Source organism: Mobula hypostoma, chromosome 2, assembly GCF_963921235.1.
Source record: "Mobula hypostoma chromosome 2, sMobHyp1.1, whole genome shotgun sequence".
NCBI lineage: Eukaryota > Metazoa > Chordata > Chondrichthyes > Myliobatiformes > Myliobatidae > Mobula > Mobula hypostoma.
Window position 1 is genome coordinate 73,065,811 of NC_086098.1, and position 20,371 is coordinate 73,086,181.

At 39.3% G+C, this 20,371-nt stretch overlaps 1 protein-coding gene across 5 annotated transcripts in view; it reads left to right on the forward strand.

Annotated features, from left to right (window-relative positions):
* The first annotated feature begins 11,818 nt into the window (after positions 1 to 11,818).
* Positions 11,819 to 20,371, forward strand: part of dlgap2a (discs, large (Drosophila) homolog-associated protein 2a) — a 656,057-nt gene continuing 647,504 nt past the window's right edge. For all 5 annotated transcript variants that reach the window (XR_010016698.1, XM_063038682.1, XM_063038695.1 and 2 more), the window contains exon 1: positions 11,819 to 11,996. The gene's annotated coding sequence lies outside the window, so the exon portion shown is untranslated. The remainder of the gene's footprint in view (positions 11,997 to 20,371) is intronic.

The following is a 20,371-nucleotide window of genomic DNA, read 5'->3' on the forward strand; positions in this document are numbered from 1 at the left end:
ACTGAATGTGGAGGTCTTCATTTGTTTTTCATTGATTCTATTCTAATTCTTTGTTTTCTTGTGCATGCCTGCAAGAAAATGAATCTCAAAGTAGTATATGATGACATACTGTATACATACTTTCATCATAAGTTTATTTTGAACTTTGAACTGTAACTCAAGCCCTCTAGACCTTGCAATTTTTTTTCTGCATTCTTTCTAGTTTTGGTCACCCAGCTATTGAAAATATGCCATTAAACTGGAAAAAATGCAGAAAACATTAATGAGGAAGGTCCAAGTCTGGAAGGACTGACTTATAAGGAGAGTTTGAGCAGGTTAGACTTCATTCCTTGAATAGTAGAAGACTGAGAGGTGAAGGGCCTAGATAGGGTGAATACACAGTCTTTTTCCAAGGCTTGGGGAGTCAAAGCAAATATTTAAATTGATAATGGAGAGAGTTGATAGGAAGCTGAGACTGCACTTGGAGTACTACGTGCTCTTTTGGTAACCCTGTTACAGGAAAGACATTGTGAAGTTGGAGAGGGTGCAGAAGATTTTTTCGATAATGGTGCCTGGACTAGAGGGCCTGAATTATAAGGAGAAGGTTGACCAAGTTGCATCTTCGTTCTTCAGAGGGTAGGGAAATGAGAGGTGACTTCAAAGAGGTTTATAAAATTCTGAGGGGTTATGGCTAATTTGGGCAGTCATAGTCTTTTCATCAGGGTTGGGGAGTCTAAAACAAAAGGGTCCAAATAACAGATAAGAGGGGAGAGATTTAAAAGAGGAATGAGCTGCCAGAGGAAGCGGTTGTACCAACGCAACATTTAAGAGGCATTTGGAGGAAAGGGGCTTGGAGGGTTATGGGCCAAATGTGGGCAACTGGAACTAGTAAAGAGGACGTTGTGGTCAGCATGGACCAGTTGGGCCAACGGGACAGCTTTGGTGATGTATGACTCGATGACACGATCCATAGCCCTCCAGTGCATGCATGTGAATGTGCCACTCTAACAGCCTCTTAAAGACCAATATCATATCAGCTTCCACCATTATCCCAGGCAGTCCATTCCAGGCACCCACAACTCTCTGGATTTAAAGAAGCTGGCCTCACCCATCTTCATTAAGTTTGTTACCTCACACTTTAAATAAATAGAACATAGATCTAAGAACAGTACAGCACAGGAACAGGCCCTTCATCCCACAATGTTGTGCTGAACCAATTAAATGACTCATTAAATGGGCAACTAAACTAATCCTTATGCCTACACAATGTCCATATCCTTCCATTTTCCATTCATGTGCCTATATAAACATCTCTTAAAATTTCCTAATGTATCTGCCCCTACCACTACCCCAGGCAGTGCATTCTGGGTACCCACAACTGTCTGTGTAAAAATCTTGTCTCTCACATCTCTTTTAAAATTATCCTCTCTCACCTTAAATGCATGTCCTCTGGTATTAGACATTTCAGTTTTGAAAAAAAATACTGTTTGTCTAATCTATCTATGCCTCTCATAATCTTATTAACCTCTATTAGATATCCCTCACCCTCCAGCGTTCCAGAGAAAACAAGCCCAAGTTTGTCAAATCTCTTGTATAGCACACGCCCTCTAATCCAGGCAGCATCCTGGTAATTATCTTCTGCACCTTCTCCAAAGTCTTGACAGCTTTCCTATAAATGGGGCAACCAGAACTGTAGGTAATACTCCAGAGGTGGCCTAACAAGAGCTTTATAAAAATGCAACATAACTTTCTGACTTTTGAACTTACTGCCTCGACTAATAAAGACAAATATGTTTATCCTTTCTTAACCACCCATCGACCTGTTTAGACATTTTCAGGGAGCTATGAATTTGGACTCTAAGATCCCTTTGCTCAACAACATTGTTAGGGTTTTATGCCCTGAACAGTGCATTGTCTCCTTGTATTCCTACCAAGGTGCAATACTACACATTTGACTGGGTTAAACTCCATCTGCCATTTCTCTGCCCTTAACTGCAACTGATCAATATTCCACTGCATTCTTTACCAGTCTTCATACTATCCACAATGCTACCAATCTTTTATCATACTAACCTACCCATCTACACTTTCATCCAGGTCATTGACTGTAGCTATAACACAAACAGCAGATGTCCCAGTACAGATCCCTGCAGAGCACCGCTAATCACAGTCCTTCAGTTGGAATGAGTATCTTCGACCACTACCTACTGTCTTCTATGGGCAAACCAGTTCTGATTACATGCAGTATGGCTAATTCACCATTCAATATTCTGGATGAGCCTCCCATGAGGGACCTTGTCAAACACCTTACTAAAATCCATGGAGACAACATGCACAGCTCGACTTCCATTAATCACCCTTGTTACCTTATCAAAAAAAAACTTAATCAAATTATTAAGACACGACTTGCCCCGCACAAGCCATGCCGGCTCTTCCTAATTAGGCCATGGTTTTTCAAATGTTCCTGAATCCTATCCCTAAGAATTCTCTCCAGTAGCTTCCCCACCACAGATGTGAGACTCACTGGTCTATAGTTTCCAGGATTATCCCTGATTCTGTTCTTGGACAATGGAACAACATTAGCTACTGATCAGTCTTTCGAGACCTCACCTGTGGCTGGAGAGGACACAATGTTATTGGTGCAGGCTACAGTAATCTCTCCACTTGTCCTCTCTCAATAAGCTGGGTTATGTCCCATTGGCCCTGGGGACATCCATCTTAAGGCTCATTAAGAGACCCAACACTACCTCCTCCTTGAAATGCCCTTTCATATCAGTACTCTCAGCAATGACGTTCCTACCCTGCACATCCTTCTCCTTGGTAACTACTGAAATAAAGTATTCATTGATGACCTCACCACACCCTTCGCATACAAGCAAATGTTTCCCCACTTTATCCTTGCGTGGTCCTACCCTCTCCCTAGTTATCCTCTTGCTCCTGTTGTATATCCTCCAAGGTTAGTTGTTTTAAGGGTGAAAAAATATTCCGATTGCGATTAGAGGTGGAATTGGACGCACATCAGCTCTGCAGACCATTACTTCCTACAACGCAAAACCTACACGGCTGTGATGCTTCACTCTCAAATGAACTCAATGGCTTTTATGCACGCTTTGGAAGGGAGAATAAAACTACACCCCTGCAAATCCCTGCAGCATCTGGTGATCCTGTGACCTCTGTCTCGGAACATCAGAGCATCTTTCAAGAGGGTGAACTCTTGCAAGGTATCTGGCCTTGAAAGGCTACAGTTAGAAGTTCCCATCTGGTTCAAAAGGGTGACAATTATACCAATAGCCAAAAAGATCAGGGTGAGCTGCTTCAATGACTGTTACTCAATGCACTCACATTTACTGAGATGAAGTGCTTTGACAGGTTGGTTGTGGCTAGAATTAACTCCCGCCTGTAAGGACCTAGACCCGCTACAATTTTCCTATTGTCACAATAGGTCTACAGTGGACACAGTCTTCCTGACTCTTCACCTGGACGATAGTAATACCTTTGTCGGGCTGCTGTTTATTGATTACAACTCAGCACTCAACACAATCATACCCTCAGTTTTAATCAACAGACCTTGGTTCCTCTCTCTGCAACTTCTTCGTGACATTCTGTGCAAATTGGAAATAACACCTCCGCTCTGACAATCAACATTGTGCACCTCAAGGATGCATGCTTAGCCCTCTGCTCTGCTCTCTCTACACTCACAATTGTGTGGCTAGACACAACTCAAAGACCATCTATAAATTTCCTGGCAACACAACTATTGTTGGCAGGATTTCAGATGGTGACGAGGAAGTGTACAAGAGCAAGATAGATCAACTGGTTGAGTGGTGCCATAGCAACAACCCTGCCCTCAACATCAGTATTACGAAGGAATTGATTGTGGACTTCAGGAAGGAGAAATTTAGGGAACACACACCACCCTCATTGAGGGATCAGGAGTTTCAAGTTCCTGTAGGTCAACACACATCAAAGTTGCTGGTGAACGCAGCAGGCCAGGCAGCATCTGTAGGAAGAGGTGCAGTCGACGTTTCAGGCCGAGACCCTCGGCCTGAAACATCGACTGCACCTCTTCCTACAGATGCTGCCTGGCCTGCTGCGTTCACCAGCAACTTTGATGTGTGTTGCTTGAATTTCCAGCATCTGCAGAATTCCTGTTGTTTCCTGTATGTCAACATCACTGAGGCTCTATTCTAGGACAAACATGTTAATGCAATTACAAAGAAAGCATGATAGCGACTCAATTTCATTTGGGGTCTGAAGTGAGTCGGTATGTCACCAAAGACACTTGCAAATTTCTACAGAGAACTGTGGAGACCATTTTATCTGGTTGCAACACCCTTTGTTATGGAGAGGCCACTGCAAAGAATTGGAAAAAGCTGCAGAAAGTTCTAAACTCAGCCAGCTCCATCATGGGAATTAGCCTTTCCAGCAACCAGGACACCTTCAAAAGCCGATTCCTCAAAAAGATGGCATCCATTATTAAACCACACCCGCAATCCCCCCCCCCCATCACTCAGGACATACCCTCTTCTCATTGTTACCATCAAGAAGGAGGTATAGGAATCTAAGAAACATACTTAAAGTTTCAGGACACCTTTTCTCCCTTCACCCTCAGATTCCTGAATGGACAATGAACCCATGAACATTACCTTATATTTTTCCCTCTCTTTCTGCACTATTTATTTAATTTAATTTTAAAATATATGCTTCCTATGGTAATTTCTAGTTTTTATTATTATGTAATGCAATGTACAGCTGCTGCAAAGTAACAAATTTCACAACTTGTGCCAGTGATATTAAATCTGATTCTGCTTTTTGATTTTGAATAATTGATATTTCTCCTCAGGAAAACAAATCCTGCCTGAATATCCTATCCATTCCTCTCATCATATTATAATCTTCTCTCACGCCTCCCCTCGGTTTCTGATGCTCCAGCAAAAACAGCCCAACTTCTTCAAACGTCTTTATAGCAGCATTGAGGTAAATCTCTGAAGCACCTCCTTCTAAACCCTTCACATTCTTCCTGTACTGGGGTGGCCAGAAATGTAGACAATACTCCAAATGCAGCCTTAACAAAATTCCATACAACTGTAACACAGCTTACTTACTCAGTGCCCTGACAAATGAAGACAAACAAGACATATTGTCTTTTTTACTACCCACCTACTTGTGTGGCTATTTTCAAAGAGCTCTATATTTCATCCCCAAGATCCTCTGAATAGCCATGCTCCTGAGGTCCTTCCATTAATTGATTACTTTCCCTTGTATTTGACCTCGCAAAGGGCAACATGCAAAACTTGCCCTCTTGAAACTCCATCTGCCACTTCTTTGCACATATCTTTAATCGATCTATATCCCACTGCATACTTTGACACTATCTAAATCTCTACCAAACTTTGTGTTGTCTGCAAACTTCATACCCACCCAGTTTTGTTTTTATCCAAGTCATTTATATACAGTATATTACAAACAAGAGAGTTCCCAGGACTGATGCATGTAGCAGATCAATTTCAATGGACCTCCAGCCAGAATAACACAACTGCTCTCCATCTTCTATGGGCAAATCAATTCTGAGTCCAGACTTGCTAGTGACCCTGCATCTGAATGTTCTGGATCATTGAGAGACATAGCTGGGCAGCAGGCTGTTCAGCCCATTGCATCCACACGCTAACCATCAACAACACATTTGCACTAATGGTGAAAGGGCTTGATAGAGTGGATGTGGAGAGAATGTTTCCTGTGGTGAGAGAATCTAGGACCAGAGGACATAGCCTCAGAATAGAGGAGGAATTTCTTTAGCCAGAGAGTGGTGAGTCTGTGGAATTCATTGCCATAGGCAGTTGTGGAGGTCAAGCATGTAAGTATGTTTAAGGCAAAGGTTAATAGATTCTCGATTGTTCAGGGCGTGAAGGGATACGGGGAGAAGACAGGAGATTGGGGCTGGGAGAAAAATGGATCAGCCATGAATGAAATGGCAGAGCAGACTCGATGGACCAAATGGCCTAACTGTGTTCCTGTATCTTATGGTCTTGCGGTCTAATCCCGCATATATCCCATTTTTGTTATTCTCCTCACGTCATCATCAGCTTCCTTGAGAACTACCCCTCACCAGCACTGTGGAAAAGCAGAGACCAGGTGACCGATCAGTCAGTATGTCTCTGGGCTCTGGGAGGAATCTGCAGCAGCTGGACAGTGCTCACATGGTCAGAGTGAGAATGCGTAAACTACGTACAGACAAGCAGCCAAGGTGTGAAATGACCTGGGTTCCTGACACTGTGAGTTAGTAACCACTGTGCGTTAGCATTTGTGGAATTTGTTTAATCTATGTGGAAATTTTCATTTTTAGTACTTTTACTCCCTTATGTAAGAATAATTGAACAAATCAGTATAAACAAATTTATACAGTGTCCACTTTCAAAATAGCTTGAATACCAGCAACATAGTTTCATGAAAATTCCTACAGTGGCCATCAAATTAAGTTGATATCAATATTTATATAAGACACGAGAGATTCTGAAGATGCTGGACATCTTGAGCAGGGCACACAAAATTGTGGAAGAACTCAGCAGGTCAGGAAGCATCTGTCAAGGGAAGTAAACAGCAGACATTTTAGCCAAGTCTCCTCTGCTCCTTTCTAGTCCTGATGAAGGGTCTTGACCCAAAATGTTGGTCATTCATTCCCCTCCATAGATCCTACCTGACCTGCTGAGTTCCTCCAGCATTTTGTGTGAATAGTTTTGTTGCTTTTGATTCCAACATCTGCAGTCGCTTGTGCCTCCCTCTTGAAAACAATTTAACTGTTCCAGTAATAGTCGAAACAAGAGGAAAAAGACTTGTAAAAGGCTTGTAGGTTGCACTTGAAGTAGACTTCACTTGGGCTACCAAGGAACACTGTGAGCCCTGAGATTCTTAACTGGCAGGGTGTCCAGGCCTTGGGAGAGCATAAGCCCAGTGGAACCATTTGTTGCAACTTTCTTCCAGACTCTTGTTACGATCATATGCGACAACATCCATTGGTCTGCCTGCAAAGGTATCCGCAAAAGATGAAGGTATATGCAGCTTATGCAGCACTTAGCAATATAACAGTACTGCCCGAAGTCACCATAGTGCTACATTTCTCTGATAAAAGGGGTGCTTATTTCATATCCATGTAGTAATCAACCTGGTATGTCATTAACCTCAAGTTTTTTGGATTATGTACTTTCAAAATGCAAATTGGCTTGAATTTGAGCACTTCCGTATGCTGTATGTGCATTATGAACAAAGAGAAGTGTTATATAGGAAGCATCAATCACCAGCAGGTTAGGAACAGCTGCTTTTCTACAACCATCAGGTTCTTGAATTACCCAGTACAACCCTAACCCTACTTCAGCCATGGAAGACTATGGACTACCTCTTGCACGACCATGGACTTATCTCTGATTGTGTCTTTGTTTTGCACTAAGGTCTTGCCTTTGCACAGTCTATTTTTTTATTCAATGTCTTGCACAATTTATGTATAATTTATATTCTGTGTGTTTTCTGTGCCTACAGTACATGTCTGTGATGCCTCTGCAAGCAAGTTTTTCACTGTACCTCTACGTCAGTGTACTTGTGCACACAACAATAACATCCACTGCAACACACACAAAATGCTGGAGGAACTCAGCAGGTCAGGCTGCATCTAGGGAAATGAAAAAACAGTCAATGTTTTGGGCCAAGACCCTTCTTCAGCACTGTCTCTACTGTATCTTTACTTGTAGCCCAGGATCTATGTGACAATATTTTTTCACCATTCTCTCAAGGAAAGGATGAAAAGTCATTCCTATCCTCCTGCAGTCTGTCATTTACCTTGACAGTGATCTCATCGATTTCACTTTTGTCTACGCATCATTAGGTTTTCTAGGGACTTACCATGAATTACTAATTGGGACAGGAGTGCCGTTGTGATTTCTGCAAGTGCTATTATCTCTGTTCCTTCTTATTCTCATTTTAACATTGATTGCAATGCAGCCACATAATTAGCAGGTATGTGTGCATAGCTTCACAGCCTGTGATGCATGGCTGAAGATTTCCAAATGTACGAAATGATGCTTTGCTCATACACAGAAAGAAGAATTGTTGATCTCTCAGTCTACGTCTCGGTGGTCCTTTCTCCTTCTTGCCTACCTGCATGACACTTTCTCTACAACTCCAACACTATTCTTCTTACTTCCTCGGTGTAATTATGTAACAATAAATATAATCCAGGACATTCTCCCTTCTTGTTACTACCAACAGGAAAGAGGTACAGGAGCCTGAATCCCCACGTTCTACAATTCAGAAACAGCTTCTTCCATCTGTCATCAGATATCTCAATGGTTTATAAACTCATGAGCACTACCTTGTTATTCCTTTCTTTGGATTAAATCTACAAGAATATGAGATATTGGAGCCAAATTAGGCCAGTCAGCCTATGGAGTCTGTTCTGTCATTTGATCTTGGCTGATTTATTATCCCATTCTCCAGCCTTAACCCCATAATCTTTGACGACCTTACTAATCAAAAACCTATCAACTTCTGCTTTAAATATACCAATGACTCGGCCTGCACAGTGTCTGTAGCAATGAAATCCACAGTTCATTACTCTCTAACTAAAGAAATTCCTCCTCATCTCTGTTCTAATGGGACATCCTTCCATTCTGAGGCTGTGGCCTCTGTTCCTAGACTTCCTTACTATAGGAAACATCCTATCCACATCCGTTCTATCTAGGACTTTCAATGTTTGACAGGTTTCAATGAGATTGTCTCTCATTCTTCTAAACTCCAACAAGTACAAGCCCAGTGCCATCAAGTGCTCTTCATACATTAACCCTTTCATTCCTGGTATCATTCTCGTGAACCTCCTCTGGACCCTCTCCAATGCCAGCACATCCATTCTTAGATAAGGGCCCAAAACTGTTCACAATTCTCCATGTGTGGTCTAAACTGTCCCTTAAAAAGCTTAAACATTACAATCTCACTTTTATATTCTAGTCCTCTCAAAATGAATGCTAACATTGCATTTGCCTTCCTCACCACCAACTCATCCTGTAAGTTAGCCCTTAAGGAATCTTGCACGAGGACTCCCAAGTCCCTTTGCATCTCCAATTTCTGAATTTGCTCCTCATTTAGAAAAATACCTACACCTTTATTCATTCTGCCAAAATGCATAACCATACAGCTTCCTAAACTGTATTTTACCTGCCAGTTCTTTTCCCTTTCTCCTAATCTGTCAAAGTTCTTTCCCTTTTTATATCCATCCCTCCCCGGACTCCACTGATACTTAAACTTACCTATTTTCTCTCTTTCTTGGTTCTGACAAGCGATCTTCAACTTGAAAAATTAACTTTGTTTCTTTTCCCCAGATCTCCCGATGCCTGAAAAAGGCAGCATCCATCATTAAGCACCCCCATTGCTCATGACATGCTTTCTTCTCATTACCGCTATCAAGGACGGGCTACAGGAGCCTGAAGCCTCAACATTTCAACATTTCAGGAACAGCTTTTTAATCACCACCATTGGATTTCTGAATGGACAATATAACCATATAACCACATAACAATTACAGCACGGAAAAAGGCCATCTCGGCCCTTCTAGTCCGTGCCGAACTCTTACTCTCATCTAGTCCCACTGACCTGCACTCAGCCCATAACCCTCCATTCCTCTCCTGTCCATATAGCTATCCAGTTTAACTTTAAACAACAACATGGAACCTGCCTCAACCACTTCCCCTGGAAGCTCGTTCCACACAGCTACCACTCTCATGAACCCATGAACACCGCCTCAGTATGCTTTTCCTCTCTTTTTGCACTGCTTATTGAATTTAATTGTCTTTTTTAATATATAATTCTTATTGTGAATTATAACATTTTATTATTATATATTGCAATGACGTGCTGCTGTAAAACAACAAATTCCATGGCACATGCCAATGATATTAAACTTCTGATTCTGATTCTGCCTGACCTGCTGAATATTTTCAACATTTTCTGCTTTTCCATGTGCATTGCACTGCAGCCAATAAGGATAAGAATGTTATTGAGTAAAACTACAGCAGTTGCAGGGGTATCTATAACAAATGTTGAGTAGGTTGTCGGAAAGTCAGTGTGCAACATTGAGAAGCTGTATCAGCACCAACCTTTGTGCATGGCTCAAAGTCCAATCATTTATAGTAGGAGGGAAAAGTGTAGAAACAGGAAATACTGCAGATAGCAATCAGGAAAGGCAGCATAGAGAACAGAGAAACTGACTTTTCTCCACATTTAATGACGTGATATATTAACTCTTCTTTTTCCACAACTGCTTTTGACCTGCTGAAATAAGATATGCAGGGCAAGTTTTTACATAGAGATGGTGGGTGCCTGGAATGCACCAGTACAAATATTAGGAAAAGCAAATAAAACAGAAGCATTAGATAGGCACATGAATATGCAGAGAATGGAGGGAAATGGACATCATGTATGCTGATGAGAACTAATTTAGTGTGGAATTTAATTACTAGTTCAGCATAACACTGTGGGCCAAAGGTCCTGTTCCTGTACTGTACATGTTCTATGTTTTATGTTTTATGTTACATTTGAAGCTGTCAAATATATGATTCCTTATTGATCAAAGCAGTCTTCCCTGGGTATCTGTTAACTGGTACGTTTAAAAACAGTTGTCAGATCTACCCTTTCCAACAGTTCACTTTTCTGTGTATGAAATATTTTTGTTTGCTAGGTATGTTTCATATTTGCAGTTTCATTATTTCCTTTGTATTTTCAGTCTCTGTTGCTGAACTTTCAAAAGCCAGTTAATTTTGCCACTTTCCGTATTTTCTGTTAATTATATGGGCAATCATTGGCTTTTTATTGAACTGGACAAACTTATCAACGCCAGAACATTTGAACAGAACTTCTTCCAAATTATTCATTCATGCAATTATAACAACCCAAAAAGCCAGTGTGAAATTATTTAATTCGTTTTCTTAGAAATACATCAAACAAGAACTAGAATTGAGAAAACTCTCCTCAGCAGTCAGTCAAAATTCTCTTTAGTTTTAGAACTCAAATCACTTAGTTTTTATTTGATGCATGGATGTACATTGTAACCAGCATTTCATTGCAATATATAAATATCAGACATGAACAACTGGTTGTTACTTATCTATTTGGTAGTGTGCTTCATATATTCAAATGTAGCCTAACACCATGATACTTGTTTGTTTAGGAACAGTTAATCCATTTTACCTCTGTGTCGGATTTCCATGTGCAATAAGTCACCACTAGGTTTGTTTATTTTCCATGTATCTGACTAGTGCGAAACCATTCACTCAACACCAGCTAGCGTGAGACTTTTTTTATTTAGAGACACTAAGTTATTATGCAGGATTCATGATTTTACATCAGCATCAGTTTCTGCTGATTGATGAGACCTCATCAACCCTTCTGCCCACTGAATGGATTCAGTGTGATAAAGCTGTTTGTCGTCAATAGTGATTGTACTGAGGAGGAAGTTTGCTATATATGGCAAGTAGAATGAATGATGTCACTACAATAGATGGTTGAAATCTTCATGGGGATTAAACAAGTATTGAAATTTAATATAATAGTTATAAAATAGAAGGCAGGATCTTCAAAATACCTTCTTAACCTAAAATCTGATACAATAATAGAGGCACTGCTATCAGTTTTTACTGTTTTGATAAGAGCTCTGTCACAAAGATACAGCAAACAGAGATTCCATAATGGAAGGAGGTTCAGCTCCAGGTTTTTCTTCATACCTTGCATATGGAACATGCATTGCAATTCTCTGATAACCACACTGCTGCAGTATAGTGTATTTTTGCAGTCCGAATAGCAGTGTAGTCAAAGTAGAGTGCACGAGGATGGAATAAATATGCCACTTGATTACTGGTCTGATCATTTTACAAAAAAAAGCAATCACTCTTTTCTGCTGAATATGTTTCTCGTTACTGTGTGACAGCAAGAAAATCCTAAATATTAGGACTTTACTGGGGTACACTAAATTATCTTGGAAGGTAAGTCTGGGCAACTCTTTCATTTTTCAGTATTGCTGTATTATAATAGATTGTTGTTTTAAAATCAAATTCCTTGGGAAGGAATTGTGACAACCTTGCATTTATGAATTAAAATTTTCATGTTATAGGTTTTGGTTAGCACTCATGCTTTGAAATATTGTACAAGCAAAAAATGCCATGCCAAGGATAGGGATTGTTCTGTAGATTTGTACTTATCATCATTACAATGTGCTATAGCACAGTGTGGTCCACAGTTGCTATTAGCAGCTGTGGTTCAGTTTCTAAGCACTGGATAATGGCAGACATGGCTGAATATCTGGCAGAGGAACTCCTTTATCTGTTTGACTACATGGCCATAATCAAATGTTTCAGTTTTTATTTGATGACATTTCTAATTGAAATGACTGACAGTTGTGTTATTTTCTTCACTAGCCAGAGATGGCATAACTGTTTGAAAATAATGCTGCGTTGCTCAGTAACAGAACATAATTCTACATATTCACCATGGAGACCCAATTGTCCAAATACTATAAAGTATAACGAAAGAAAATTCAACACAAAATATAAATTGTGCATCTTGGCAGTTTAAAGGTTAGTCATCATTACAGTTCCTCAGATATGAACTTCGAATTTCATATTAATCCTACAGAATGAAGTGCTCGTTTTGTTATTATACCATTTTATTAACTCCTGTCCATCCTTGAAATAATAAAGTGCCGAGGAAGTAGTTGCCTTTGCATTTTCATTGCAATCTTTTGGAAGTGTTACTCGAACTGCCAATTTGTGCTGTATGCTCATGTACGTTCTGAAAACCTGCAGTGGTTTTATTAGCAATTTGTTCTTTTTGAGGTTTCCATTGAACACAATTGAGCCCACATTGACAGATGACATAAGGCATTTACATCTCAGTTACTGCCAGTTTAATGGTATTGGGGGAAGATGAAATGGAAACATCAGTTTAAAAGTTAGCCACACACTATGGTTAAGGAAGTAAGTCCAGATCCAAGTGACAGCAGGGATGTTACAACCCAACTCCTTATGGATGCACATTGACAGTGCCACTCAATCTACAGAATAAGCAAAATAATCTGCAGGGTGGGACGGGGAAGAGGATGGTGCTGCATTTTGTTAAGATCTCTGTACTGATGGTAGCAATCAATCTCTAACATTTCAGAATCTTTTCTCTTCAAAGATGTGTAAAATTAGTTAATGTTTTCACTTACGGAAAACATACATCAGCCCACAAAGCTATTTATGTATGTTCCTCAAGCCAGGAGCTTGGACTTCTTGCAGTGAATATCCACATTAAAAGTCTACATATTTATCGAGACAAATAAACAGTTTACATTCACAGTTTTTCCCAGAAGAGGGAAGTGCAAAATTAGGGAGCATAGGTTTATTGTGAAAAGGGAAAGGTTTAACAGGGTCCTGAGGAGCATCCTTAGCGTGGTGAGTATATGGAATGAGCTGCCAGAGAAAGTGGCTGAGGCAGATAAAATAGCATCATTTAAGAAGCACTTGCATAAGTACATGGAGGGTCTTAGACGTATATGGGTCTAATGCAGGAAAATGGGACTAGCTGGTCAGCATGGACTCATAGGGTTGAATGGCCTGTATCGGTGCTATATTGCAATATGATTTTACGACACTATTGTAGTTGCATCGAATATATTCACAACTCTTAAGGCATGGTTGATACCTTAATGTATATTTTCCCTTGTTTTAAAGAATATTACAATAGCCTAATTTGAAATTAAGTCAATGCAGACGTGTTATTGATTGTCCAGATTTGAAAGGAGACTATTAATTTCGTTCTCACATTTGTAGGTTTTCCTTGAAGTGAATGAGTTTGGGAATTGTTCACTCACTGGGAGTTAGCATAAATTCAATAGTCTCTCTGGCCTTCTCCTGTGCCTTAATAATTCTGACATTATATAAAATGGTCAATTTAAATTCTGTCCCCGCAATTTATTTTCAGGTGACTATTACTGCACAATAGAAAGATAAAACTAATGAAGCTAATGTAGAAATAAGAATGCTATTCAAAGGTTAACGCATTGGTAATAAATATTTTTTCTAACTTCCAAAATAATAGGATCAATGACAAGAATCCTGAAAAAATGTATTATATAAGAGACATCTAGATAGGCACATGAATGTGAGGAAAAAGGAAGGATATGGACATTGTGTAGGCAGAAGAAATTAGTTAGCTATTTGATTACTAATTTAATTGGTTCAGCACAACATCATGGGCCGAAGAGCCAGTTCCTGTGCTGTACTGTTCTCTGTTCTATGTTCTATATTTTATACTCTGAAGCCTTTGATAAATGTACTTCTTTGTTAATCAAGATATTTCAGAAGTTGGAAGTTATTCATGTTCCTATAAATCTGAAGATAAATTATATTAGCTGATCCAGCATCTCATACATTGTTAAAGAAGAGTATTGATTAGCAGCAGAATCCCATAGTGACTATTATTGCTTTTGTTCTGGAATACCAGCCAACACATCCTGTCAGCGCTACTCGTATTTAACGTGTTTTGTTGTACTGAAGTACTTTAACAACTTAGAAAGATACAGCAGAAATGAAGCTGACTGGTTTGAATGATTCCTTTTATATGCTGAGAAATATTTGCTAATTTATCCCAGAATGCTGTGTGAGAGTTTAGCTTAAGAGGTAGATATTTTAAGTAATAGATAAATGCGATTGGACATGGAGGAGCAAAGATTAAATTGTGAATATATTTTTTCTCGTGGGGTTGCTGGCCTACGGACAACCCATTTTATAATTGATATACTGGTAAAGATGAGCAAGTGCTACAAGGAAGGTTATGTTATGAATCCTATTAGGCCTACAAAAGTATCTGTGGAATACGACTGTGCAGGATTGGATTATTGGATCAATAACCTGCAGCATTTAACCTGATTGCTTCTCAAGGAGGCAACAGATTTTCCTTCTTGGAGGTGTTTCTAGCAGTTCAGCAACTCCCTGAGCAGGTTAAATCAACTCTAAGTCATGATCAGAACAGAATAACTTGTGTACTGTATCACAGAAAGGGTAGCTGGAATTGTCTTTTCTTCTTTCATAATTTGGAATGAGAATATGTTTGTCAGAGTATCCTAATTCCATAGTTTGCCGTACCTGTCATTAAAGTTCATTTGGATATTTGTCCAATCCAGCTCACTGTCTTTTATCCACACACTTTCAAATGCTTCTCGCTAGGTAGATTGTATGTTTGTAACCAGAGAAAAATGAGCATTAGCTAAGAGAGAAACACGAGATTGAACAGATCAGCTTGTGTGTGGATGGCGGTTGATATCTCTATCACATGAATATTTATATATGTACTCTAAAGGCAGCTCTTGAAATTTATTTCTAAAAATGCAAAGGTAGTTATGTAATGACAATTTTTTTCACTGTGTCACAAATGATAAACCTACATTTTTTGCACTGCCTCACTTCCTCCAGTTACATAATATTTTTATGTTGCTTGATTTTGCATCATGCCTTCCAATATGGTTACCATGGTGAATTCAGAAAATTACGCATACGTTTCTTGCATTCATTTCTATTTGCACTACAAGGAAATGCTTAAAAATACCAAAAGAAAATATATGACTTTCAGCATTATAATTAGCAATATTTCTTTTGCTAAAGAAGTAGATTATGTTTGCAAAATAATCTATATTCACTATCCCTTTCATGACGCTGTCAAGCTTTTTATTGTATTCTGACAGACGTTGGCTATCTAATTTACCACTTGGTCTCCCAATCAACAACAAGGGTGCCAGAGTACATAATTAAATTGGGTCTAAACTGCAGCTATTCAACCTCTAATGAGATGAAGCCGAGGGTCTGCTAATTTGGGAGTTTGTACTTATCTGCCATTTAGCAGAAAACAAACTTTGTTTCTGCTCAGATAGCTGATGAACCTCATAAAATCTTTTTTTCATTTTTCATTTAGATTTTAAAAGAATTTTGTTTGCCTGAACATCACAATGTAAATGACAGTTAAGGATGATGTCATCAATAAAATTTTGTCAATAATTAATAAGTACTAACCTGCAACATTTTGATGGCAGAAGTTTAGAATATTGCTAATTCAACCTGAATACTTGTGCTGAAATAACACAATAATCCAGCTTTAGTTTCCTTGCAAGATGTAAAATCACAAACAAGAGAAGATGCTGGAAATCCAAGCAACACACACAAAATGCTGGAGGAACTCAGCAGGCCAGGCAGCGTCTATGGAAAAAAGTACATCAGGACCGATGAAAGGTGTCGGCCCGAAATGTTGACTGTACTCTTTTCCATAGATGCTCCTTGGCCTGCTGAGCTCCTCCTGCATTTTGTGTGTGTTGCTCAGCAAGATGCAGCTGGGTGATGAGACAAAGAAACAATTGGCAGCAGACCAGATTTGCACACACTTAGGAAGTTCTGAAATATCAGATTCTCCCAATCAGCATTGCTCTTGAAACAATTTCACTTTCCCCACAGTAAATTGGTTAATAGATTTTAGAATATTTAAGAAAAAGTAAAAACTGCACAACTTGTAAAGTATATTCTTTTGTTCAGGGCATACTTCATTAATTTTCACACTATAAAATTTCACACTTCAATTCTCTTAGGGTCCTTAATCCTGCTGGAACTGTCTTTCAGCTGAGACATTGAGCTTTAAGGAAAGGCTTGCATAATTATGTTTGAGTTCCACGAAAACCAGAGAATTATAGAACAATTTGATCCAGATGTTAATTAGATGAATTGAAATGTAAGTCTGCTCTCTCAAAGTAAACATCTGGAAAAGTGAGTAATCAGAAACTTCTCTATTCAGATTTGTTAGAATTTGGAATGATTTTCTATGGGTAGTAACTGGCAATGTTAATAAATTATCAAAGCATTTTAAAGGAAGTTATTTTGTGTTTGAAAAAGCATCATTTTCATTTGGTGTATATGCTTCCACTTTCATTAAAACCAGTGAAACTTAACAAAAAGTGTTGCATTTCAGTCCGATTTCCTAAACCAGGCAGATGGGTGTGAGATAACTCCAATGTACCATTTGCAGCTTGAGCTTTGGTTTTCAAGATTCCTTCTGAACTAGAGAGGTGATATATAATACAAGTAATGGTGCACATTAGTAGATTTAATCATTAAAAGTCCATAGATTTTAAAACTAAACCTGTAGCACTAAAAGGAGATAGCACTTTGGGGTCTTATTCATGAAGATTGTGAGTGACGTTTAGAATATTTTAAAGAGAGCAGAAAGCTGAGTTCAGTTTCTTGATCACTTAGGGACATTGATTCTGTCTGCTGAGGTCAATTTTCAGCTTATTGCTATTGGCAGAATCCAGCTATTACTGCAGCTAAAAAAAAAGACAAATATTAACTGGACAATCTCATTTTGGGCATTAACTTGCTGTGGTTAGATTAGTCCGTACATGACAAAATGTTTCTTTGGCTCTCCATGTTTCTAAAAGCGTGAGCTGCTAAAACTACTATGAGTGAAACAAAGCATTAAAACACCAAAGTGAGAAAAGCTCCTTTTACTGATTGGACTGATGGGTAGTGATTAAAATAGGGCAGTGATTGAGAAGAATGTGTGAATTAAAGCAGATAAATTCAAAGTGAAATCAGATATAGAAAGCAATGAAAATAAATTGAATTAACAAAGAGAAAGCAAGACATGGAGGAAAATTAAAATCTATATAAATTTTACAGTTTTGAAAATTAAAGTCTCAAAGAATGAGATACCATTAATGTTAATTGCCTATGCCATACATTTGGCTGAAAATTCATGTGTCATTTTTTTTCAGTGTTAATACAATGTCAACAGTTTTTTCCTGTAATTCTCCTTGTTGGGGGAACAGTGGGTTGTCAGATTTCAGATATGTATTTATTTATTGAGAAATAGGAAGCTGTTTTCCTAAAAGATGTGATATTGAAAAATGACCTTAAAAGGATTGCATCATCGTGCAAATTTGATTCTTTCAGTTGTTGAGGAGTCTTGGTAAAGAAAGTGCATGATACAGTGATGGGAAAATGTTGCAGAATCTTTCAAGTTTCAAATGTATTGCTGCCATGGGCATATTTACACAGGATATGAATGCCATGAAAACTTATTTTTGTAGCAACAGCACAACACATTATAAATATGATAAACATAAGTTAACATAAACTTCAATTAGCATAAATTATACATAACTTACTCAACAAGGTAAACATAAGGACATTTTGATGCAAGATTGAGACAAAGACAAAATATATAATCCAAGGTGGTGTTAAGGTTTATCAGGTGGGCTCAATAACCTGATGGCAGTGGGGAAGAAGCTGTTGTTGAACCTTGACTTGTGGATCTTCAGGCTCCTGTACTTCCCACCTGATGGCAGCATCAAGAAGAGAGCATGACCCAGATGGTGGGGGTCTTTGATGCTGTACGTCACTTTCCTAACACATTGCCTCTTGCAGACATTCCTCAACAGTGGGAAGAGCGGTACCTGTGATGGAGCTGACTGTTTCTGCCACTCTAACTGTATCCTCCGGTGTTCCTGTTCATTGGGGTTCCATACCATGCTGCGATACAGCCAGTCAGAATGTTTTTTTTACTCTACTCCTTGAGAAGTGTGTCAGAGATTTTAATGATATGTTGAATATTCATAAAATCGTCCCAAGGTGTCAGAGAAGTCTACACAGAGTTTTGAAGAGCAATGAATGCAGGAAACAGCCTTCCGTGTAGTGATGATTCTGGCAAGATGTTGCCATGGAGGTGTTCACTAGGGCACCCGAGCCTCTCTATAGTCCTGTACTTTCGGGGCTCTTCTAGTTACCCCTTTCAAGTGAGAGTTATCAAAAGTGAAAGCTTCCTAACCTCACTCAGAGACATCTGTAATGCAGCAGTAAGTAACTAAATGTCATTTTAACATGTTTTGTGCAAAGGCTGCCTCTAATGATCCTAAGCTAAGGCTTTTTAGAGCAACAATAACCTTTATTTTGAATGTGAATGCAATGCAGGCACTAGTGTTTTGTTTTTGACATCTTCATCTTGGTACTGATAATCCAGGATGGCTCTCTTCCATTCCAATTTTGTCGGTTCTGAGGGAATAATGAAAACAACATGGGAATCGCAGACCCTGGGACAGAGAAGATCTATGATCCTTTTGGATGGACAGTTTGTGATTGAGACATATGAGGATTTCTCTGTGCTCCAAGTCCATGGCTGGTTCCAAATCATGTCCAAAGTATTTCTTTCTTACTTTGGTTATGGTCCAGAGTCTTTCTGACTTTGGTTATTGTCCAGAGTTCCCAGAACAGACATCACATAGCTGCAGAGAAAATTTACAAGGATGCTCTCATGACTTGAGGGCCTGAGTTATACAGACAGATTAAGCAGGCTAGACTTTCATTCTTTGGAATATAGGAGATTGTATTAAAATAATGTGGAACACAGATAAGGTGAATGCTCTCAGCACTGCAGGGACCAGTGAGGCTAAAAGACCTGTTTCCTTGCTGCATGACTTTTTTACTCTATGAAAAAAACCTTATATTAACTTACACTAAACGTCCTCTTCCTGTGTATCATCCATATGCCTCCATCCCTTTGATATTTATGTGTCTACCTAAAAGGCAGCATCCTGGAAAAACTTTTCTGCGCCCCTTCCACATTCTCTCCCTCTTTCCTAGAATGTGACAACTAGAATTGAACGCAATACTCCAAGAGCATTCTGACTAAAGTTTCAACCAGCTTCAGTATGACTTGCCTACTCTTATACTCAATATCCATATCAATGAAGGTAAGCACTCCATAGAACACTTACAAAATGCTGGAGGAACTCAGCAGGTTAGGCAGCATCTATGGAAATGAGTAAACACTCGATGTTTTGGGGTGAGACCCTTCATAAGGAATGGAAAGGAAGGGGAAAGGTGACAGAATAGAAAGGTCAGGGAGGGGAAAAGGACAAGCGAGAAGGTGATAGGTGAAGTCAGGTGAGTGAAAGAGGGGAAGAAGTAGGAAGCTGGGAGAATGATAAGTGGGAAAGGCAAAGGGCTGGAGAGGAGAGTGGACCATGGGAGAAAGGGAAGGAGGAGTGGCACAAGGGGGAGGTGATAGGCAGGTGAGGAGAAGAGATAAGAGGTCAGAGTGAGGAAATGAGGAAGAAGGAAGGGGGAGGGGGAAAGAAAACAGAAGCTGGAGAAATTGATGTTCATGCCATCAGATTGGAGGCTACCTGGATGGAATAAAGGGTGTCGTTCCTCCAACCTGTGAGTGGCCTCACTGTGGCAAAAGAGGAGGCCATGGATGACCATGGGAATGCAAATAGGAATTGAAATGATAACAACTGGGAATTTCTGCTCTTTGCAGATAGAGCTGAGCTGCTCAACAA